Here is a 25,959-nt window from a genome sequence, read left to right on the forward strand (position 1 = left end):
TTTTTCTTTTGCTTTATCATCAATTCATTTTCCTTACAAAAACTCTATACTAGTCACATAGAAGTACTTATATTTTCTGGAACATCTTGTAGTCTCTATTTTTGCTACACTATTCTTTAAAAAAATAGGTTCTCTATTGTTTGCACCCCCTTTGAAAGAAGACTTTTTTTTTTTTAAAGATTATTTATTTGACAGAGAGAGACACCAGCGAGAAAGGAAACACAAGCAGGGGGAGTGGGAGAGGGAGAAGCAGGCTTCCCGCTGAGCAGGGAGCCCGATGTGGGGCTCGATCCCAGGACCCTGGGATCATGACCTGAGCCGAAGGCAGACGCTTAACGACTGAGCCACCCAGGCGCCCCTGAAAGAAGACTTTTTATTGAGGTACAACACCTATACAGAAAAGTGTATAAATTGGAAGCCTGATCCTCAAGGACTGACAGACTAAATGGAGAGACAGAGAAGGTTCTAGCCATCCCTAATGAGTCCAGCCTGCAGCCAACACCTAACTAATGCAGCCATACTAGTGATCACTGTCAAGGCCAGGGGAACAACTGCCCAGCTGAGTCTCTGGCCTTGCAGAACTGTGAGAAAATAAAACTGCTATTATTTTTAAGCTATTAATTTGTGGGGTGGTTTGTTATGTTGAAATACTCTCTTCTTGCAATACCAATCCCCTCCAAGGGTAACCTGACTTCTATTTCCACTGACTTTATACAAACAGAATCACATGGTGTGTTGTTTTTATTTATATGAAAATGTCTTTATTTTACCTTCATCCTTGAAGAAAAATTTTGCTGGGTATAGAATTCTGGGTTGGTAGATTTATTTCAGCACTTTAAAGATTTTATTTTTATGTAATCTCCATTGTTAATGCAGAACTTGAATTTATAACCCCAAGATCAAGAATTGCATGCTTTACTGAGCCAACCAGACACCCCCACTTTCAGCACCTTAAAGATGTTGTTCCACTCGCTTTTTACCAACACTGTTTTTGATAATAATTGTTCATATGATTTTCCCTTTGTATGTAATGTGCTACTTTGCTCTAGCAACTTTTAATACCTTCCTTTTATCTTTTGGTTTGGTAGTCTGATTATAATCTGTTTAGTTTTGGTTTTCTTTGTATTTATTCTGTTTGTGGCTCATGGAACGTCCTCAGTCTACAACTTCATGTCTCTGATAAGAATTAGAAAACTTTCAGTCCTTATTTCATCAAATATTTCTCCTGCCCCATTCTCTCTCTCCTTTCCTTCTGGGACTCCAATTACATACACATTAAGCCCTGTGATATTGTCCCACAGGTTACAGAAGTTCTATTCATTCTGTTTCAGTCTTTTTTTTTTCTTTGTTCTTCGCACTTGTAATCTCTGTAGCTCTGTATTCAAATTGGCTGGCTCTCCTGTCGTCTCTAAACTGTTGAAAGAGCACCTATTGAATTTTTTACTTCAGAGATTGTATTTCTCATTTCTAGAATTTCCAGTTTTTAAAGCTTCTATTTCTCTGTTGAGATTTTCTAATTGTTCATTCATATGAGCAAATTTCCTTTTACATCTTAGAGTACAGTTAAAATAATTATTTTAAAATTGTGTGTTAATTCCAACATTAAAGTCATTTCACAGTTGGTCTCTACTGATTTTTTTTTTTTAAATGTCAGTATAGTTGACACACAATGTTACAGTAGTTTCAGGTGTATAACACAGTGTTTCAACTTCTTTATAAATTATGTTATGCTCACCACAAGTATAGTTACCATCTGCTCTCACACAACACTATTATAATAGCAGTGAGTATGCTGTACCTTTTATTCTTGTGACTTACTCTTTCCATAACTGGAAGGCTGTATCTCCCACTCCCCTTCACCCATTTGCCCATCCCTCTACTCCCTTGCCCTCTGGCAACCATTAGTTTGTTCTCTGTATTTATAGGTCCAATTCTGCCCTTTTTTCCCTGATTCTGCTTTTTTGTTGTTCATTCGTTTTGTTTTCTAGATTCTACATGAGTAAAATCATATAGTATTTGTCTTTCTCAGTCTGACTTATTTCACATAGCGTAATATCCTTCAGGTCCATCCATGTTGTCACAAATGACATAATCCATCCTTTTTTATGGCTGTGTAATATTCCTGTGTGTGTGTGTGTGTGTGTGTGTGTGTGTGTGTGTACACATATTACATCTTACTTACACACTTGTCTATCAATGGAAAACTTAGGCTGCTTGCCTTCACATCTTGGCTATTGTAAATAATGCCAAGGCTGGGGCGCCTGGGTGGCTCAGTTGGTTAAGTGTCTGCTTTTAGCTCAGGTCATGATCTGGGGGTCCTGGGATTGAGTCCCACATTGGGCTCCCTGCTCAGCGGGACCCTGCTTCTCCCTCTACCTGCTGCTCCCCCTGCTTGTGCTTTTTTCCTCTCTCTGACAAATAAAAAAAAAAATAATAATAATGCCAAGGCTGCAATGAACATAGGACTGCATATATCTTTTTGAATTAGTGTTTTCATTTTCTTTTGGTAGATACCCAGTTCCACTGTTTTCTCTTTTTTTCTTCATTGTGCATGTTTCTTTGTATGTCTTATAATTTTATTTTTATTTTATTTTTATTTATTTATTTATTTATTTATTTAAAGAATTTATTTATTTATTTATTTGACAGAGAGAGAGACACAGAGAGAGAGGGAACACAAGCAGGGGGAGTGGGAGAGGGAGAAGCAGGCTTTCCGCCGAGCAGGGAGCCTGATGTGGGGCTCGATCCCAGGACCCCGGGATCATGACCTGAGCTGAAGGCAGACGCTTAACGACTGAGCCACCCAGGTGCCCCGTATGTCTTATAATTTTAGATTGTATTCTGAATATTGTAAATGAGATGTTTTGGAGTAGGGGTTGGCAAACTACAGCCAGTGGGCAGGTCACCTGATTTAAGTTTTAGTGGAACACAGCCATGTCCCCTTGCACATGTATTGTCTATAGATGCTTTTGCATTACAATAGCATAGTTGAGTAGTTGCAACAGAGACCACTTGGCCTATAAGTCTAAAATATGCAATCTTGGGGCACCTGGGTGGCTCAGTCATTAAGCATCTGCCTTTGGGTCAGGTCATGATCCCAGGGTCCTGGGATCAAGCCCCACATTGGGCTCACTGCTCAGCAGGAAGCCTGCTTCTCCCTCTCCCACTCCCCTGCTTGTGTTCCCTCTCTCGCTGTGTCTCTCTCTGTCAAATAAATAAAATCTTAAAAAACATAAATAAAAATAAAATATGTAATCTATAACCCTTTAAGAAAAAGTTTGCTGACCCCTGTTGTAGAGACCAGTCAACTGTGTTTCCATGAAGAGGGTTATTTTTTTTTTTCATAAAGTAGGCAGTTAATCTTTGCTAGACTCAAATTCTAACCTGTCAGTCAGACTGCATGTTTTCTATCAAGTTTTAGGCATGCTACTTAATGCCAATTTGGGCTTGCCCTAGAGATAAAAGCCACAAAAGGAGTAAACTTAAGACCATTCCCTTGCTAATACAGATTCTCCTTCAGTTTCTGCTTAATTTTCATTGTTTTCTAGTGTTCCCAGGTTGTTGCTTTTATAATATTTTGTTCAGCATTACAATTGCTTCCTTGGAGAAAGAATGGTCTAAAAGGAACTGTTTTTACTCTAAGTTGGAAGTCAGGATTCAGTCTTACAGGTATGATTTCTCAACATTATGTTTGTTATATTCATTCATATTGTTAAGTGTAGTAGTAATTCATTCTCTTTTCATTACATATTCCACCATATTAATATATCATTTATTTATCCATTTTACTGTTTATAGAGATTTGTATTGTTTCTAATTATTTTGGTCATTACAAATAGTATTGCTCTGTTATAACAAAAGACTAGAAATAACCAAGATGTACAATGGACGATTAGTAAAATAAATGACAGTGCATTAATGAAATGGAATATTATGTAGTCCTAAAAACATGGAACAATCTCCAAGATATATTAACTGAAAAAGCAAGGTGTGGAAAAATATGCATAACTGACTTCCAATAGAAGCACTGGCTGACTCTTGGAAAAAGAACTGAATAGATGAGGAAAAAGATTAAGAAGAAAAATTTCATGCTTTGTAAATGTATGATACATTAAAAACAAATTTATAGAAAAGCACAAAAGCACAAATACATTATGTATATCTTCCCATGTTAATAAAACGCTTTTATGACTAATCAATTTCTATCTTATAGATATGTTAATAAATTCTCTATGGTTGAATATTTAGACTAGAATGAGTAAGATCTCTGTGAAGTAATATGGAGAGATTTCCTAGATAGGTTACAAAGTGAAAAAAGCAAAGTACAAGAGCGTACCAACAGTGGGCCATCTTTCAAGTAAAAAGGAAGGGGAAATAAAATATTCATGTATCTGCTCATTTGGGCATAAACAAATCTAGGAATGAAATGTCTATCAACTGTTGATGGATAAATAGAATGTGGTATATTTATATATAATGGGTATCCCCCTAAAATTCATGTCTACCTGGAACCTCAGAATGTGACCTTATTTAAAACTAAGGTAGATATAATTGCATATGTAATGAGTTAAGAGTATCCTTATAATAAGAGGTGAGGACAGACAAAGATAACAGCTATAAGCCAAGACTATCAAGAAATGCTAAGGACTGATTGCCAAGAGCCACCAGAAGCTAGGAAGATACAAGGAATTCTTCCCTATAGACTTCAGAGGGAACATGGCCCTGTAATATCTTTATCACTCTACAAGCTGATATCTAGAGACTTTTAGCCTTTAGAAATGTGAGAGAATAAATTTATGTTGTTTTAAGCCCACCTAATTTGTAGTAATTTGTTATGGCAGCCCTAGGAAATGGAATATTACGTGGCAATAAAAAGGAATGAATTATTGATACATGCTACAAAATGGATGAACCTTGAAAACATTATACCAAATGAAAGAAGCTTGTATGAAACACCTTGTAAGAGTACATTTTTGTGGGTTTCTAGAATAGGTATATGCACAGAGATTAGTGGTAGCAAAGGGCTGGCAGAAATTGGAGAAACTGAGGAGAGAGTTTCTTTTCGGGTGATAAAAATGTTCTAAAATTGATTGTGGTGATAGGTGCACACTCTGTGAATATACCAAAAAATTGAATTATACATTTTAAATGAGTAAATTATATGATATGTGAATTATATTTCAATAAAGCTGCTTGGGGAAAAATAAGATGAAATACAGGAAGGATAAATCAGAAACTAATGAATTCAGTTGCCTCCAAGAGGTAAGTGGAAAAAGGACAGAAGAATGGGAAAATGGGAATGGAGAAGGGATGTGGGAAGAGGGACAATTCACTGAGTATATCTTTGTAAATAGACACCATGGTATCTATACAACATGGTAACTTTCTACAAATCATTAAAAAAGTTAAAATTGACCATGGGGCGAAATGCTGTTGTGTTATATTAGCGTAGGCAATATCAGTATGAACTCATATTTAAATATATATATAGGGGACACGTGGGTGGCTCAGTCAGTTAAGCATCTGCCTTCGGCTCAGGTCATGATCCCGGGGTCTTGGGATCGAGCGCCGCATCGGGCTCCCTGCCTCTCCCTCTCCCACTCCCCCTGCTTGTGTTCCCTCTCTTGCTGTCTCTCGCTCTCTGTCAAATAAATAAATAAAATCTTTAAAAAAAAATATATATATATACACATGCACACACACAGATACAGGAATAGATATAGACAAATAGATATAGAAATATAGAGATGTATGCATATATTCATGTATTTCCTAATTCCATCCACAGAGAAACCTAGGAGAAAAAATAAGCCAGTAGCAATGAGAACAGCTAGTGCCAATAAAAGGAACTAGAATTTTGAGAAATGGCTGATTCCACGCTTAGGGCAGGAAAACTTGGAGCATCTTGTATCAGAATATAAAGAAGTCAAAAATGACAGCAATATGTCAAAAGGGTATAACAGCCATCCTGAAGGCACTTCCAATGTCCAAATCTAGGACAATCTGAGCAAAAAATAAAAAAGAATAGCAAAGAATTTTAATCATAGAATAAAATGAATATCCCACAAGTCCATACTGACATAAATAAGTATATGAATAAATAAATAAATGGGCAGAAGAGAAAGCTCTTCCTGACAATAGAATTCTAATTAATCATGTATGGGGAATAATAAAAATAATCATTATTTGGCTAACACGACAGTAATAATTATTTTTATTCCCCCCCCCCTTTTTTTTTTGAGAGAGAGAGAGAAAAGCGTGTGAGAGCAGGGGGAGGAGCAGAGGGAGAATGAGAGAGAGAATCTTAAGCAGGGTCCACGCTGAGTTTGGACCCCGATGTGGGGCTCAAGATCATGACCTGAACCGAAATAAAGAAATCAAAAGTTGGATGCTTAACTGACTGAGCCACCCAGGCGCCCCCACAGAATAATTATTACTGAGTAATCAGTGGCTGCTAAAATTAGACAGCAAAAGTATGATGAGACCAAAAAAGAAAAAAAAAAGATGAAAGACACATAATCTCAAAGTATTTCCCCACAAGATATTTATGGAGAAATATGAGAGGCACCACCTTAACCAAGTGATCAAAATTAACACCATCACTAATGAGGCATATTGGTATCATAAATGTCCTGATGTGATATGCTGAGAGCATAATTTCATTTCTGTGGTATTCTTACCTAAAATGTATAACCTGAATTTAGTCAAACCCAAATTGAGAGACATTATATAAAATAATTGGGTAGCACTCCTCAAAAGTGTCAAAGTTATGGAAGACAAAGGCAAAACTGAAGAACTATGCCAGAGTGTCAAGAGAAGAGAAGAAATGGACTACTAATGCAGTGTGGGGCCCTGGATTGTATTCTAGACCAGAAAAACAACATTAGTGAGAGAACTGGCAACATCTGAATAAGGTCTGTAGCTTTATTAACAGTATTCCTACAATATTAATTTCTTGGTTTTTACAACTGTACTATGGTTATATAAAATGTTAGTGTTTAGGAAAGCTGGGTGAAGGATATATGGAAGAGCTCTACTATTTTTGCAATCTCTGCTGTAAAATGAGAAGTTAAAAATATTAAAAAAATTTAAGATCAATGCTGTTATGAATATCCTTGTATGTAAATCTTTGTGCATATGCTAAATTATTCCATAGCATTAATTCCTGTAACTAAAATTACTGAGTCAAAGGATATGCATATTTTAAAGGCTTTTGATATGTATTCTCAAGCTGTCACCCAGGAAAGCTGTACAAAATTTCTCTCACCAGCAGTGGGTCTCAATTATTTTTCAAATTTCCAACATGTACTAGATGATCTCTAAGGTCATTTCTAGTTCTGATCTGCACCAAAACCTCACTTATGTTGCACAAACCAGTTTACACGTCACTTAAAAAATATACTGTTTTCCTGATCACTAGTGTAAAGTGAACTCATGCCATTATTTCTACAGCCCATTTCTTGGTAAAATTCAAATAATGTTTTCTATACACGGTTTTCTAGTGTGTATCTCACCTGCTTTCTTTAAGTCTAAGCTCCCTGAAGGAAGGGCCATATACTTTTGTTTCCAATATTACCCTAGCACAGTATATATGCTATACACACCAGTGGTTCAATTCAGCATTTCAGGAGTTAAGTTGCAACTTCCTTCTTGTCGTAGACATGTTCCGATACCTTATTGGCTGGTATTTCAAGTCCTGTATTGTTTGCATGAGGTCCTTCCTCGTTTTGCCCTCCTTGTATATCTTTCCTGGGTCTTCATAGTTCAGGCTGTACTTGCAGAGTTAGATACCCCAACATTAAGCTAGTCCTAACAAGGGCAGGATACATATCAAGAGTAGGGCACGGAATTATTTAGACTATGTAAGCTGTGGTAGCCCAAGCGGAACTGCAAAGCTTTTGTTTTACTTTAATAAATTGTCTTCTGCACTAATCAATCCTGAGAACTGGCCTGGGCTTCAGTCTAGATTGTCTATCCTTAGCCCTGAGTGATTATCCTTCCTAACATTCTAGGCTTCACCTTCTAAAAACTAAACTGTTTGCTAGCTCCTGGCAACCCTTCCTTTTAGAAGACCAGCACAGCTCCATTTATATAAGTATCGACTTCTCTGAATGATACTGATTGCTTCCTGAGAAAGAACTTTTTTCCTTTTTCCACTACCACTCCTAGCTCACATAATATCTTGGTGTGTTCATACCAGAATTGCTGAGGCTGCCGTACCCTTGGAGGCTGTACTTAAAATGACTTAGTGCCAGATTTGCTACCGACTCCTGTGTCCAGACACTTTATCTCAACATCTGCCTCACCTGAGTTAAGTTTTTTCCCAGTCCCTGCTGGCTCTGCTTTCCTGACTTTCCTATTTAACCAATCCGCTATGCCTCCATCCTGGACCATTAATCTAACTTACTATAATCTACCTTATCACAGCTTTGACTTGTCAACTATAGAAACAGCACAAAAGGTCAACACCTGGGTAAAAATCATCACCCCAACAGGATCTATTTAATATTTCCATTTTCCTCTGTTTAGGTAAAATTCAGAATAACTCAAAGGGAAAAGCTAGCTATGCTTTGAAGCTGAATTGAAACAACCAAATAATACACAGTAACACATGGAAAACTGAGCTGTAAACAGATCCCAGATTAAATGTCAGTACTGTCAATGGTGACAAATGCCTTTATGCTTTATAGATAAGCTTACAAGTGGCATGCTGGGTTGGGTTGTTGCTATCAGGTGTCAAAGAAACCTAATGACCCCCATTATGATCTACTTCTTATGCTGGCATACCAACGAGCAGGTTTCTAAAAGTTTACTGCAGCTGAATGTTCAGTTAAGGTTTAATATACATATTAAACATATATTAACATATCCATATAACATATAAGTCAATATACTAATATATTTAACAAATATATTACATATAATAAGCATGCATTTATCTTTTTCCTCGAAATGGTTCTTTGTACTTCTAAAACACCCAATAAAAAAAATCTAAATGTAGATATCCTTTATAGAGGCATGTGAAGATAGAAATGGATAAATCTAAGGCTATTTCAAAATAAAGCTTTTTTGATTATCCTTTGTGTCAAATTCTGAAAGGAGCTATAGCCAAGGCTCTAAAAAGCTTATATCTATATGGATTTGCTATAATGGCTTAAGGTTTAAGTGCTTTAACAGATTCCAGAATAGCTGACTGCAAAACTATTTGTTTGATCATAACAAAGAGCACTGTTGATCTTTCACAATAATCATGCTATGATCTGTAATTTATGATGGAAATATAATGGTTAATCCTACTGCAAGTCACAAAAATTCAAGGCCATGGTTTACTTTCTAGGACTCCTGGGCATATTCAGATTAACCAGCAGTTTAGACAGAAATATGAAACTTGCTCAGGATCCATGTAACTGTTTCATGGAACCAGATCTTTTGGCTAGGCCTCCACTCATTGTTCCCCCTCCAATCTTTCTTAATACCTAGGTATACTCTAGATATTTAAGCAACATCTAGAAGGAATAAGATCATTTTAAAACAGTTTCTTCATTAAAATGTGAGTCACAGAAAACAGTGTTCTCTAGAAAATGTGATGACAAAGATTTATATGAAAAATTTCACAAAAAATCCACTTTGAATCACAGAATATTATCACATTACACAGCTTGTAAATGTAGACTCTTTAGTGGAGACATATGCCTACTTCTCTCAATTTTACTTGGCTCTATCATTCACTTATTAAACCCTAAACCAGGAATACCTCCTGGAAATGGGAGACATTTCTCTAGTGTTACCTGCTGTTTCTATATAGATTTAAAAATGGGGTGAATATAGTTTATTTAATTTTAAACATTATTTTGAACTTCTATTTCTAGCTTCCAGTGTTTATTATCAGAATTTCTGTAATTTTATTAACAGCTATATTATCTCCTAAGTTAGTGTCAACTGTAAATTTTATTAATGGGCTATTACTCTTTTTCTTTAATTTAAGGGAAAAAATACTGAATAAAGCCAATCCAGCAGCATTTCTTTTAGAAAGCACTTTAGTATGAACTGTCTCCATGACTGAATTCATTACCCTTTTGCATTAGTCTTTGTTTATCATCTTTAAACCAAACCAATCTTTATTAATTTTCTAAGGCATTTCCCTAGTGCTCTTACCATGATTTATATATAGCTCTTTTTCTCTACAATTTTCCTAACCCTATCAAATTTGTCTCACTTCCACCCCATGGGTTTGTTCATTACTAATACCTTTTAGAGGGATTACTGCAGCTTTTATTCTTTGGCATTTAATTAAAAAAAAAAAAGATCTTCATGTTTAGTATTTGTTGATCCCTCTGAAACAGGGCTTTATAAACAAATAGAAGTGCATTATGATAAACTGATCACAAGATGTTTCTCAGCCCAAATGAGCTCTTCTTTCTCCGTATGCACTTTAAGATTTTATTTATTTATTTATTTATTTATTTATTTATTTACTTGAGAGAGAGAGAGAGAGAGAGAGAGAGAGGGCACGTGGGTGACTCAGTTGGTTAAGCATCTGCCTTCAGCTCAGGTCATGATCCCAGGGCCCAGGGATAGAGCCCTACATCAGGCTCTCTGCTCAGCAGGGAGCCTGCTTCTCCCTCTCCCTCTGCCTGCTGCTTCCCCTGCTTGTGTTCTCTTTCTCTGTCACATAAATAAAATCTTTAACAATAAAAGAAGAGAGAGGGAGAGCGAAAGTGAGCAGGGGGAAGAGCAGAAGGAGAGAAATAATCTCCACACTGAGTGCAGAGCCTGATGCAGAGTTCAGTCTCATGACCCTGAGATCATGACTTGAACAGAAATCAAGAGTCGGATGCCTAACCCACTGAGCCACCCAGGCACCCCCCCGGAATGTATTTTAAGCACTTAAGCATGTACTGCCCAGCAAAGCATTCAAAGCCTTATCACAACTTACCATTCACACTTACCCACAAGTCTCTCCCCAATATTTTACGTTCTGTAAAGAAGGCCTTTATAGGCCTCTTTGCTTTTTTATCTTATTATTCCATTAATTACATTCCTTTGTAATCTCAACTTGCCAAAAATGAACTGTATTCTTCAAAGCCTAATCAAAACATCACTTCCTTTGTAAAATTTTCCCCAATTCCTTGTGCCTTCTGTTCTATAAAGGGTAGTTCATTAAAGTCATATACTACTTCTCATTATTGTGTATAGGATTATGTCTCTCTTAGATTTTAAGAAATGGAGTTTTTGTCTTATTTATCTTTATGATCACAATTCCTGACACATAGTAGGCACTCAGTAAAACCATACCGATTTGAATTCATTTGTCCTGTTACTCTACTGTTTTATCTATTGCTATCTTGCCTCTCTGACCTGTCCTGTTAGAGATTCTCCGATTTCTTTAAGTTCTGTATTACCTGGCATATTCTTAGCACATGATCAAGAACCTTTGGGTTGGAAGAAATGTTAGAAATAGCACAACCCAAAAACTCAACCAATACAAGAATTCATTTTAGTAAATACCTCTGTTTAACTATCTCTCTAATAAGGAGCATGACAATATGGACTGGTTTGCTCAGGATAGCCCTAGTATAATTAATGGCACCGCGTTCACTCTCAAAAGTATCTGAGTTTTGTTATTTCATGGTCATCTTAATAATGAAAAACTGCTTGCTTCCTCACAAGTAGTGGACAGCTGAACAGTCCTAATTATTGTATCTTTTGAATTCTGAACCATGTGGATGTATTACCTATTCACAGAACATTTTTAAAAATTTCCCCTTTGTTATAGGTGAGTAAGGGTAGAGTTGTAGGACTAAACGAAATAATTAAGACAACAGGCAAAATTTAATATGATAAATAAATTAAGGGTGCCTGGGTGGCTCAGTCAGTTAAATGTCTGACTTAATTTTGGCTCAGGTCATGATCTCAGGGTCACGAGATCAAGCCCCGCGTTGGGCTCCATGCTGGTGTGGAGCCTGATTAAGATTCTCTCCCTCTCTCCCCACTTCCGTGTGCAGGCATGTACACATGCTCTCTCTCTCTCAAAAAAAAAAAAATATATATATATATGATAAATAAATTGAATAGGGGGTTAAGTGCAAAATGATTAATTTGACAAAAGATTAGGACATTTTCTTGAGACTTTAGATTGCTTATTAAACCAGAAAGGCACTGAATATGAGAACTTAAAATAGCTTAATAGAAGCAGAGAAAAGCTAAATAAACTTCATGGGCCAAGATTAAATAACAGGGGAAAATCCTTAGGAATAGTGGCTTCTATTTTGGCTACTTCAAAGGTCAATGAATATAAAAAATGATGTTCACTTCTAAAGAAGTTTAATTAGGATAAACTATCTTGGCTAAGGCTTAAAGGAATAAGGCAACAGATAAGTCTTCATTTAAGTATAGTTTTTAATATCCAATGAGCAACACTGTATTCCTTTTAACCCAGGAAAATTTTAACTGTTCATTTATCTGAATCAGATTTTTCTGCTATACCTACAAAGACTTTTATCTGAGCCAAAAACACGCATGCCATGTTTCAGCCAAACTAAAATTCTGCCGCCAAACTGTAATGCTCTGAAAAATAAATTTTGGAGTCTAACTGAATTATAGAAGAATCACTCATTAGGTACAAACAATAATTATTCTGAAAAACATTTGGTAATATACTTCTTAGATAAATATCCATTTATAATATATTTTCAAGAGCTTTCAAGAAATTGATTATTTGGAGTATTAAAAGATGGAAACATTCTCTAAGAACCATTTAAGTTGATGTGTACATATATATCTATAAATGTGTAGGTAAATGTAGCTATCATCTAGATATCCATTCACATACACATAATGCATTTATAAAATATATATACACACCTCCACATGAGAATGTTTTAACCAGCTCTAAAAAATTCTACTAAAGAATTTAAATCTTTATTAATATTCTATATTAATAAATTAATATATAAAATCTTAAAATTGGAGACTATTTGTCTGAAGCTCTGAGAAAGACAGTTAACCAAATAGCTTCTAGATCATATATGGATGTTTTCTTGAGTCAAAGGTCTCTGGATGTATTCCTACAAGATTTATCCTACTAAAATCTACTGGTATTGATCTAGTGGTTAAGTGTAATGAAGAAGCAGAAAGTGATCCTTTAAATACACATTCTCAGATACAGTATAAGCCAGGGTTTTCCCAGCCTCGGCATTACTGACAATTTGAGCCAGATAATTCTCTGTTGTGGATGGATGTCCTGTACATTACAGGATGTGTAAGTGGCATCTTTGGCCTTTATCCACTAGATGCCAGTTGAGTTCCCCCATTCTCTACTGCCCACCCAGCTGGGACAACCAAAAGTGATGGGAAAAATTGCTCCTGGTTGAGAACCACTACTGTAAATAAGTGAGGCAACGTGGTATAGAACAGATTAGACTATATCGGGGTTCAAGAGGTTGGATTCTGATCCAGTTTTTTGGCTCTAACTTTGGGATCTTGCATAAGTTATTGCAGCCAGCCATTCTCAAAGCAGGTTATGGATGCTGGTATTGCTAAATCATCTAAGAACCTTATATAACAGATGAATCTACTTAACTTTCTTGGGCCATGTATTTTTCTATTTTATAATTAAAAATATTGACTAGGAACTTTGATTTAGGCCCTAATGCCATAGCTTGTGATAAACCACTTCCTATACCACTTCCTATACAGCTAGAAAAGCAGTAAAAATAAAAGAATAATAAATGGAGGTATGAGAGCACTGTCAAGGTAGCCAAGATTTGCTAAGACAAGATCCCTAAGAGTAGAAAACCTTAAAGAGCTAGGCTGACATTTTAAAAGTTGATTTTCCCCTCAGGGCATTTGCAAATTTTTGGCACTTGATTAGAAGTTGAGAATCTAGGAAAAGGGCTTTTAATAAGAGGTAGAGAAGCCAACAGAGCTTTTGACAATCTCCAGCATTGCTGAGACAAAAACTGGAGTTTGGGGCTGCCAAGGTAGTCAGAATTGAGGTGTCATGTTCTTGAAGAGAAGGAAACATAGTGGAGTAAGCCTGACACTCAGGGCTCTTCTTTGAGGTATTTGGTAAATCTGTAATGTCATAGGACAAGAAGGCAAGACACTAAGCAGAAGACCTCTAAAAGGCAGAGTAGTATTTTTAGCAGTTGTATGGTGCCAATGACAACCTACCAAGGAGTATGGACCCTAGTAAATACTGTAGGATTTCAGTTTTAATTTCAGGAGAGCTATAACATAGGAGTGGAGGCAAATGAGAAGCCTTACAAAAACTGTAAGCCAACCTTTAGTTGGTTCAGTCCTCAATAGAAATGCTGTAATTTAGCATGGACAATATTTAGCATTTAATGAAAATTTATCAGGCAAACCAAGATATAAGGCCCTCTCAAAAGAAGTAAAAAAAAAAAAACCAGGGGTGCCTGAGTGGCTCAGTCAATAACCATCTGCCTTCAGCTCAGGTCATGATCCCAGGGTCCTGGGATCAAGCCCCGCATCGGGCTCCTTGCTCAGCCGGGAGCCTGCTTCTCCCTCTCCCACTCCCCCTGCTTGTGTTCCCTCTCTAGCTCTGTCTGTCAAATAAATAAAATCTTAAAAAAAAAAAGGAAGTAAAAAAACCAGACCCATAGATGACTGAGATATTATAATTTTTGGACAGGCAATTTATTATTACTGTGATTAACATGTTCAAAAAATAAATGACAAGGTAGATATTTATAGAATAGAACTGACAGCAATAAAAAAGAATCAAGTAATATAGGAAATAAAAAACGTGACTATTGAAATGAAGAACTCAACAGATGTGCTGAAATGCAGATTGGAGAAAGTAGAAGAGAGGACAGTGAACTAAATGCCAGGTCAGTACAAATATATAAGCTGAAACTTGAGGAGGAAAAAATGATAAAAAATACAAAAAAAAATCATAAAAGACATATGGGACACAATAAAAAGGCCTAAGATATGAGTAACTGGTGTCCCAACTGGAAAGAGAGGAATGCAGTATCTAAAGAGATAATGGTTGGAAAATCTCCAAAACTGGTAAGAGTCATCAGCCACAGTTTAAGAAGTACTAAAAACCCCAGCAGGAAAAATACAAGAAAAACCAGAGACAAGTCCAAAGTTAAAGTCAAAGAAAAATTCTAAAAGCAGACAAAGAAAGTAGAAATATATCTAAAGAAGCAAGAATAAGACTAACAACTGACTTCTTGACAAAAATAAGAGAATCCAAAGATTATGGAAGGTCATCGTTAAAGAGTCAAAGAATATAACTTCCAATGTAGAGTTCTGTACTTAGAGAGGCAAAATAAAAGGTATCTGCAGGGGCACCTGGGTGGGTCAGTTGGTTAAGTATCCCACTCTTGTTTTTGGCTCAGGTAATGGACTCAGGGTCGTTAAGACTGAGCCCTGTGTTGGGCTCTGTACTGGACATGGAGCCTGCTTCGGATTCCCTCTCTGTCTCCCACTCTGTATGCAAACTGCCCCCCCCAACTTGCTCCCTCTCTTTCTCAAAAAAAAAAAAAAAACAACAAAATCTGTAAACAAAAACTAAGAGAATTCACACACTGAGTGAAAAGTAAAAGAAGCTGTGTAGGCAGAAGAAAAATAATAATATAATTCATAATTGTCCAGATGAAAACATGGAAATACAGGAAGAGGAGAAAAACAATGGAAAGAGTAAAATTCAACTACACAAAATGATTAACAGTATTTTGTCACTACAAGGCATTAAAATGTAGAATTAAGGTGACTGACAAGAATAATACAAAAGGTTGGAAATCTTAAATGGAATTAAAATGTTCTAAGATCCTACCATTGTATGAGAAGTGGCAAACCTTATAGTTTATATTTGACTTTAATATGTCAAGGATACATTTTGTAATCTTTAGAGCAAACATCAAAAGGATATACAACTGCCAAGCAAATAGAAAAGGAAATGAGAATAAAAAATACCTGTTCAATCTAAAAGAAGCAGGAAAGGAGAAAAAAAAGAAGATAAACATGTGGCATACAGGAAAAAAAAGTAAGATATGAGATAGGAATCTAATTATATGAGTAATGTATATTAAATATAGACTCCAATTAAAAGATAGAACGAATTAAAAAAATAAAAAGTGCATTCCAATTACAAAAAAAATCTTGTATTTAAGAACATAGAAAGGTTGAAAGTAAAAGGATGGAAAAGACATGCAAATACTAAAACAACCTAAAGCTAGCATAGTTATACTAATAATAGATACAAAAGATATTCAGGTAAGCATCATTAGAGGTAAAGAAGGATATTTCCAAATGAGAAAAGGTTCAATCCATCAGGAAGATACAAGAATTCTAAACTTATATACATGTAAGCTATATACATGTATATATAACTTACACATGAAAGACAGCTTCAAAATACATAAAGCAAAATTAGATGGAACCAAAAGAAGAGATATAAAAATCCCAATCATAACAGGACACTTTAATAAATGTCTCTCAATAACTGATAAAACAAGCAGACAAAAACTAAGCAAGAGTATAAGTGATCTGGACAACAAACTCAACAAACTTGACTTTACTGTATATACTAAGACTATATTTAAGAATGTCAGCATATTAAAAAAAAGAATGTCGGCATATACATTGTTTTCAAATGCACAAAAAATGTGTATAAAATTGACCACATGATGTTCAATAAGACAAAATTTCAACAAATTTTGAAGAACTCAAAATCATTCTGCACATCTGACCACAATGAAATTAAACGAAAAACTAGAAACAAAAAGATAACTGGAAAATCTCCAAATATATTTCAGATATTTAAAAATTAAGCAAAACTTCCTAAATAACTTACAGATTAAAGAAGAAATCACAATAGGAATTAGAAAATGTTTTGTACTAAAAATAACGAAAACAGACATACCAATATTTAGAAATTAAATATGTAAAAAATAGAAGAAAGTAAATAGTATCCAAAATTCAAAAAATAAAAAACCAAACATTCAAAGAAGAAAATTAACAAAGGCAGAGTTGGTTCTTTTCTTTTTTAAAGATTTTATTTATTTATTTGGGAGAGAGAGAGAGAGCACAAGCAGACTCGATGGTGACCAGGGAGTACATCACGGGGCTCAATCCCAAGACCCTGGGATCATGACCTGAGCTGAAGGCAGATGCTTAACCAACTGAGCCACCCAGGTGCCCCAGTTCTTTATAAGACTAATAAAATTGATAAATCTTGTCATGGCCATGAAAATGTGCCTCTCAGATGTGCCAAGGGGAGCTATGCTTTGAAATTCACCACTGCATTCATATTGAGGCCATGCTTCCCATGAGCACTAGAGAAATAGCCTAGAGACCTATACCTGAGATATGTGGGACTCCTCTGGGCAACTCTGGCTTGAGAACTCCTCTCTGGCCTTGTTCAAAACTTAATTAATATTGCAATCTATGCGTCTTCCTGCCCAACTTTTCTTCAGTCCTGCTCTCCAGCACAGGGGTCAGACCTGCACCACAATTTGAGAGGTCTCCCTATTTCCTCTGGCTCCTAACTTATCTTCCATTACAGGTGTTTCCTTCAGTAAATCTCTTGAATGTCTAACTTCATCTTGGCATCTACTTCTTTGAAAATCCAAATTACCATAAACTTATAGGAAGGGTGATCAAGGAAAAGAGAAAAAGCATAAATTTAATTCTAAGATTAGGAATTAAAAAAGGAACATCACTATAGATCCTATAGTAATTAAGAGGATGAGAGAATATTAGAAATAATTTTATGCTAATAAATTTGAGTATTTAGATAAAGTAGACAAATTCTGAGAGAAAAACAACTTATCAAAACTGACAAAGGAAGAAATAGAAAAAAACGGACATTCCTATTTCAATTAAAGAAGAATCTGTAATTAACAGATTCTCTAGGCCCAGATATTTTGATGGGTGATCTCTTTCAAATATTTACATGAAAATGACCTCAAGCTTATAAAACTCTCCCAGAACAGAAAAAGGGCACTCCCTAATTCACTTTATAAGGTCATCATAATGTTCCTACCCAAACTAACAAGGACGTTACAAAAAAGGAAAATTAAGAAACAAACTTTCATAACAACACTGCAAAAATATGAGAAAAATATAATCAAATCAAATCCAGTGATACATTAAAAGAATATCATGACTATATTGGGACTATCCCGAGAATGCAAAGGTGGTTTACCCTTCCAAAATCAAGCTGTAATTCACACATTAAAAAGGGGGGGAGAAAAATCATATAGTAATTTCTAATAGATGCAGAAAAGTTATTTGATAAAATTCAACATCCTTTAATGACTAAAAACACCTTAACATCATCAACAATAAAACTCTTTGCAAACTATTAATGAAAGGAAACTTCTTGAATCTGTTAAGGGGTATCTATAAAGAGACTACAGCAAACTTTATCCTTTTTGATGAAATACTGAAGGTTTTCCATAGGAGATTGGGAATGAGATGAAGATACTCATTATAACCATTTCAATTATACTCATATTCATTGTGCTTTGCTGTGCTAATCGTGCAGTAAGAAAAATAAAAAAATAAATACAAAGATTGGGAAAGAAGAGATAAAACTGTCATTATTCACAGATGATGTCATTATATACATAGAAAATCCAAAAGAATCAACAGACATATTATTACAATTAAGAAGTGGAAACAATGTCATTGTAAAAAATTTATAAACCAGTGAGACACAAACAGAAACTGAAACTAAAAGGATGCCATTTAAAATGGATAGCATCATTCCCTGAGATCTGCTCTTACTGAAAGGAATCAATATGAAAATAGACAAATCTGAGCATCAGAAGACCTTCTAGTCTATCTGATGCATGATCTCTGTAGTTCTGAGAAGCAAAAGTATTTAAAACAACAAGGGCTTGTATCTGGAGTTGTGAGGTGTGTGTGCATCTGTGTGTACAAAGGTGACAGTGGGTAACTGAGGACTTGGTGATGGATGATGAGACTGGGGGGTGGATATGTGTGTATATGAAAGACTAGTCAGTTCTGAGCAATGATGGAAAGGTTTTCTACTAACCTTTATAACTATGAAGGTTTCTATACTTCATCTGAACTCAGAATTAAAAAAAAAAGATAGTATCAAAAAACAAATAATAAGCGGGACGCCTGGCTGGCTTAGTTGGTAGAGCATGTGACACTTGATCACAAGGTCATGAATTCAAGCCCCATGTTGGGCACAGAGCTCACTTAAAAAAATACAAAAAACAAATAATAGGACTATTATAAAAGTTACATATATGAGACCATTATACTGAAAAAACTAACATTTTGAGAAAAATAAAAGACCACTAAATTAACAGAGAAAAATACTCTATGGATTGGAAGACACAATATTGTAAAGATGTCAATTCCTTCCAAACTGGTTCACAGATTCAATATAAAATTCAATTCAATAAAATTCTAGTAAGAACTAAAAAATTCCAAGGGGGCAACAACAATCTGATTCTAAAATTTATGTGGAAATGCAAAGAGACAAGAAAAGCCAGGATAACCTTGAAGAACAAAGTTGGAAGTTTGGCATTACCAAATAAAAAGACTAATTATAAGCTAAGTAATTAAGAGACTGTAAACTGGTTATAAGGATAAAGAAAACAATGGACTAGAACAGTCTAGAAAGAGACTCACAGATATAAGGTAATGTGAAATGTGACAAACGTGTCAATTTACTGCTGTAAAGGAAAGGATGTTCCTTTTAATAAATGATTGTGGGTCAACTCATTATTCATATGGTCAAAAGAAAAGAATTATCCCTCTACCCTGTAACCATATATAAAAATTAATTCTAATTCCAGAAGGACTGTAAATCCAGATGAAAAGAATAACATAAAAAATTTAGGGATAAGAGAAGAACAACAGGAAAATCTCTTAATGAGCTAGGGATATCCAAAGATTTTCTTTAAAATAATATGAAAAGTATTACCCATTAAGGGGAAAACATTATTAACTGGACTATATTAAAAATGAAGAGCTTTATTTCTCAAAAGATACCATACAGAGAATGGAAAGGCAAGCTACAAGGTGGGAGAATATATTTGCAATACATTTATCTAGGAAAAGACTTGAATGCAGATTGCAAAAAGAATTATACATCAATAAGACAATCTAATATGGCAAAAGACAGGAACTTTACAAAAGAAGATATCTAAATTCTAATAAGCAGATGAAAAGGTGCCCCACTTCACTAAATTAGGGAAATTCTAATGAAAAACACAATGAGAAACTAGAGCATACTCACCAGAATGGCTAAAATAAAAAACATGGACGGTAGAAAATGCTGATGAAAATATGGAAAAATAAAAGCCATTCTATATACTTCTGGTGGTCATATAAATTGGTACCACCACTTCAGAAAACTAGAAGTGGAACTCTTCTGTAGTATAACTATGGTGGTGGTTGCATGATCTTATGCATTTGTTAAAGCACGCAGAACTGTGACACCATGAGGGGTGAACTGTACTTATTAAAAAACCAACCTAGATATGAAAGGAAATCAAAATGGAATACAAACTCTTAGAAATAAACCTAACTGTATTACAAATGAATAATGTAACCACACCAAAGTGGATGTAAAAGAACTAACCTGAAGTGACTCTGGATAACAGTATTTTGACCAAACAGCAGAGGGCTAAAGATAAAAAGAACTGTAAGCAAATATTGTACTCTAGGAAGTAAATATGTTTTGCACAAGGGTGTGGGTAAGTAATTCGAAACTACTTTAGGATGGAACAAATAAGTAAATATATTTTAGATAATGAGAGCCAGAATTTTCAATGTCAGAGGAAGAAGTTAAACGGAAGGAAAGGGTGTAGGCTAGAATGAACTCTGTTGTTGGACTGGAATCAAAGGTATCAGCAGTTTCAAGTCATGGAATTCAAATATATAAATAGATAGATAGATATGGAAATAAATACAGATGGATATGTATGCATGAGTTATTATATGTACAAATATTGCCAATCTATTTGCTAAGAGGGTCCCAAAGCAATGATTCTCAATTAGCAATGAGCATGTCTAGCACCCAGATCTGGGTTTCTAAATATCGTTTGCTAATTAAAGGAACCAGGGTTACTTGAAGAAGTGGTTGATTCTAGGACTGTAGCAGGGAAAATACAAGTACCTAAAGCATCATAGGTTGTCAAAAAGTAAGATAATGCTCAAAAAAGGATGGAGACAGAGCAAGATAAAAAGTCTATATACTGGGTGATTCTACTTCAAAAAGAGGGAGAACTAATGGTTAGTAGTAGAAACCAAAATAATAATGGCTTCTAAAGTGCTACAAGTGTTCTGTCTTGATCCGGTGGTAGTGACATAGGTATGTTCACTTAATAAAAGTAGTACCAGCTTCATATGCATAAAACTTAAAAACAAACTATATAAGATGTTCTATATTTTGATTGGTGATTATTTAGTGAAATAATATGTGCACTTTACTATATGTAATCTATACCTCAATAAATCTGACTAAAGGTCCTACCAAAATAATGCTATAATAGGGTTAACATTTGCCTAGGCTAATCTCCCAGGGCTAGGTCTCCCCAGGGCTAGGTCTGAGATCACTATACCATACAAACCATGCCCCAAAGATATTCCTTTGTCAGGAATGTGACAGTTCCACATATGTTATTCTAAATTATTTTTGACTGCTTGGTTAATTAAAGGACTTTGTCTTTTGTGGTTACAAAAATCTAAAAATGGAACATGAGTTAATATTCTAGTTGTTTATATTCCTAGTTAAGAAATATACAGTCTTCAAAATCCAAAGAACATTTTTCTATGAATGTCATACATAGACATTCTGAAAGAATGCTACTTAATTTGTTCTATCCGCACCATCACCAACCTATACCAACAAGATCATCATTTAAAATTGTTTTGGCTATAGTAGAGAACATTTTCAAAATGACTTACAACAATTTTTTGTAGGAATAGGAGTTGTGATGATGTGCTGACATTATTCTTCCAGCTGCTGAAATTGTTTTTCTTTAGAGTTTACATTTTCTATTCCACACTTTCTGTACTTTATGTCTACCAGAACTGTAAAGCACATTGACCTTTTCTTATAATGTACAGCACTGAGTACTAACAAAGAACATGAAAACTTAACTAGAAAATGGGGTGACAAGTTTCTTTAAGGTCTCAGGAACATGAAGACAAGTAACTCCAATAACCCCATTTACTTATAAGGAAATGATAAAGGGCACTATGATGTGACTATCTTAAATTATAAGCTAATCAAATGCAGTTACTATTTAAAATAATATATGTAGATTGCTAGTAATAGATGAGTACATGACACTTTGTGATGTATCAAGAGAGAGAAGCATTCACCAAGACTTATTGAAGTACTAGATGCTTAGCTGCTAAAAGGTTCTGCTTCTATTATCCCACAAAATCATAAACTTGAGGCAACATTATCGAATCACCTAATCCAATGGTTCTTAAAGTGAGAGATGGAGGATAGACAGCATTGCTATATTACCTAAGGGATCTTTTCAACAAATACACAACACTACATTTCCCATCCCACAGACTCTATAATTCCCATTCTCATACATCTTCTTGAGGATATATATTCTAATACTCTTCACAGGGATGTATCAGGTTGAATCGAACATACTTCCATGAAGGCAGGGCTATATTTACTAGAAGTCCACTAGGTGATTCTGACATGGCAGCCCCTGTCTTCCAGTTGAAAACCTAATGACCTAATCTATTTCCTCCTATCGGGCAAAATTACAATTCAAACAACCCAGAAAGAATTCTGAAAGTATTCAGAAAAGTCTACAATTTATTCTTTAGTGGACCTATTTCATTGTGTCACATATGAGCCAAAGTGTGAAATGCATTATTTTCAATTTAGAATAAAAATCTTATTGCTTTTTCCAATATTTAGGGACATATTTAGTACAGAAATTTGGAGAAATGTAAACTTTCTGTAAAGACATATATATCTGTATATGTGTATGTATGTTGTATGTATGTATATGTGCATGTATATAAAATATTTATTTTTATAATTGCTAGTATAATAAGGTGTTAATATATGAAGACCTCACTAGTAGGTGCTGTCTGGTAGGCAATAAAAATCTTTAGTCTTAGTTTTTCTACATTTATAGACATAGGAATGACTTCCTTGACCTGACTCCCATGCTACCTAACAGGTTCATTTAATATTTATTAAGAGGATCAAAATGTACAGAATCATATTTTCTTTCCTGCTGTTATTCCTGGCTTCCTACTCATTACTTTCCAGTGCTCCTTGTCACTCCCCTTCCCCAACACCCCCAAAAAGCTTGGAACTCAATTAGCCTGCAAGCAATGAGACAATGGTTGATAGTGACAAAACTTCTGCACTAGATGGATATACAAAATGGATACACAACTGAAACAGAGGTGACCAAAAAAAACCAGGATTCACAATTTAGCAAAGAGGAATTCAAAGAACTGCATGTATAAAATAACAGAAAGTGGTTTATAGACACCATATCTCAAAAGGAGAAAGGTCTCTAGAATTAAATACCAAGAAAACGGATTTTGTTACATTATTGTTAAATGCCAAAAACTTAGCAATGATCATTTAAAAATACTCTACCATGTGAGGTTTAAGGAACAATGATTCCTAATTAGTGTTTTAATAAGTGTGTTAGCACTGCCTTGTGCCATTCTGGAATGTCACTTATGGCAAATTAAGGGACACTTTCCCTCCCCATCTTCCATTAGTATTTTAATGCTAGGAGGTGGGAAAAAGCTGATCCATATTCAAGAGCAAAGGAGGAAAAACAATAACAAATTGGCATCTCTTCTGTGAATTGCCCCACAGGCCAAGCATTTTTATGTTCTTAATCATTATTAAATGACTTAACATGACACCCAGAGCCTGGCGAATGATTGCATCCTGACATGAGAACGAATTACAAATGAAATGAAAGATCAAGCCGTATTAGAGGATTGCCTCTGGGAAATGAAAATCTTTAATTCTCTTTTATTATTGACATTTATTTGGCTGCCATGAATAACAACATAGCAAAGAGATTCGGCTACGCTTGTGCACTGAATAGCTTATCCCAGGGCTCAAAACTACATTAACATTTATCATGTTTGCTTTTGTAGCTGACACCACTGAACAGATTCTCTATCCATCTTGTATTTATCATGCATTGCAGATATAGTGCATCCTCTAATTTAAGTTCATTTTCATATAGTAGGAAGAGCAAAGATTAGCCAATGTCTTTCCTCAAATAAATTCCTGCTAGTAAGTATTCCTAGGAATGGCTTAATAGATTTAATAAAGAACAAAAGGAGTTGACAAAGAAATTGAGTCACAGGAAGGGGGGGCTAATTTTAAAGGTTTCAACTTTGGGGAAATTGTGCAAATTTACAATGAGGAAGACACTTGTATGATATGTATATCAGGAATATATAAAGCCTTAAAATACATGTCTCCATAAAGAGCAACCAAATAGCATTTTATGAATCTGAAGGCAGTACTACAGTTCCTGTAAGATGTCTGCATGTTTTTCACTTTTCCAAATAGTGTTCCTTGCTAAGACAGAACAGGCCACATACTATACGAAGACAGCAATCCAGATAGTTATTATCAATGCAGGGATATCTTTTCATGACATTTCCCTTCTCTCTTGCACAAATTAACAGTGTTGCTTTTTCTGTCATATCAAAGATTATATGGTACCTGATGCCTTTTACATATGATCCTCTTTACTAATATGACTGGATTGCCCTCCTTTCTTTAAATTCTTCCTAGAATTCAAGGTTCAGCAAGGATATCAATGTATCTTGAAAATCACTTAGTATCTCTGATTCTTTTTTTTTTTTTAAAGGCTTATTTATTTTAGAGAGAGAGAGGGAGTGTGAGCATGAGCGTGGAGAGGGAGAGAGGGAGAGGAAGAGAATCTCAGGGAGACAGCCAGATGTGGGGCTTGATCCCATGACCCCAAGATCATGACCTATGCAGAAACCAAGAGCTGAACTCTCAAATGACTGAGCCACCCAGGCGCCCCTGTATCTCTGATTCTTGACTGAAAATTATTTTTTAGTTTTCTATTTTATAATTTTAATCATGGAAAATTTTAATACACAAATGGAGGTAATAACATAATGACCACCCCTCATATACCCATCACCCAGCTTCTACAATTATTAACTCATGATGAATCTCATTTTATCTATAACCCCACTTCATTATTTGTCACTCACTGAATTATTATGAAATAAATATTTTTGGAAGTAAGTCTTTGAATCTTGCTTTTGACAATTCTAAAGTAAGAAAGTCAGAATGAATTAATTCTAAGGTTCCTTTTCCCCAAAATTTGACAATAATTTCTTCTTTGATCCTTTCCAGGCTTATAGATTTAATTCAACAAAAATTTACTTCATATTCACTATAACATCTTTCTTCAAGCTTAATCAACTGATCTCCTTCTCTGAGTCAATACAACCTATATAGTCTGTACCAATAAACAAGAAGTATAATTATACTTCTTTGGATTTATATTTTTATGTGTATTAATTTTATTTCCAACTTAGATGCTTAAGGCTCATATCTTAAATTTCTGTTTAACAGTATTAACAATAATACTAAAAGAAACACAAAGGTAATTAATTGCTACTGTTTATAATAATTATTAATTAACTGATGGGTTTTAATTTTAATGGTTCAGACAGAATTAACAGGTTTGTATTTGGCTTTAATAGTAGGTAGCATCATACTGACAGTATTAATCATTTTAACCAATAAAATGCTTGTTTACTAGATGAAATTCCTATTCTATTTCTGTGTCATAAAATAGATGACTGAGTAAAAACAGAAGTGAGGTTTTCTTCTTGAAGTTTAAAGCTAGAGGATGTAATTTCTCTCCGGATTTTATTTGTTTATAATTAGATAAATTCATTTAAGTTAAGCATAGGAATTTGCTAAGTAAA

At 34.9% G+C, this 25,959-nt stretch overlaps 1 protein-coding gene and 2 non-coding genes across 10 annotated transcripts in view; 2 read left to right on the forward strand and 1 right to left on the reverse strand.

Annotated features, from left to right (window-relative positions):
* The window catches only part of ADK (adenosine kinase), a 492,673-nt gene that overhangs the window by 61,480 nt on the left and 405,234 nt on the right, over positions 1–25,959 (reverse strand). The window lies entirely within an intron of this gene.
* On the forward strand, positions 18,773–18,851 carry LOC112807714 (small nucleolar RNA U2-19). The gene has a single exon (XR_003204150.1). It is a non-coding gene; the product is annotated as a small nucleolar RNA U2-19 (small nucleolar RNA).
* LOC112807713 (small nucleolar RNA U2-30) lies at positions 19,008–19,076 on the forward strand. The gene has a single exon (XR_003204149.1). It is a non-coding gene; the product is annotated as a small nucleolar RNA U2-30 (small nucleolar RNA).

This window comes from Callorhinus ursinus, unplaced genomic scaffold, assembly GCF_003265705.2.
Source record: "Callorhinus ursinus isolate GAN/ISIS: 27379988/994484 unplaced genomic scaffold, GSC_fseal_2.0 scaffold31, whole genome shotgun sequence".
In the NCBI taxonomy this organism is placed as follows: Eukaryota; Metazoa; Chordata; class Mammalia; order Carnivora; family Otariidae; genus Callorhinus; species Callorhinus ursinus.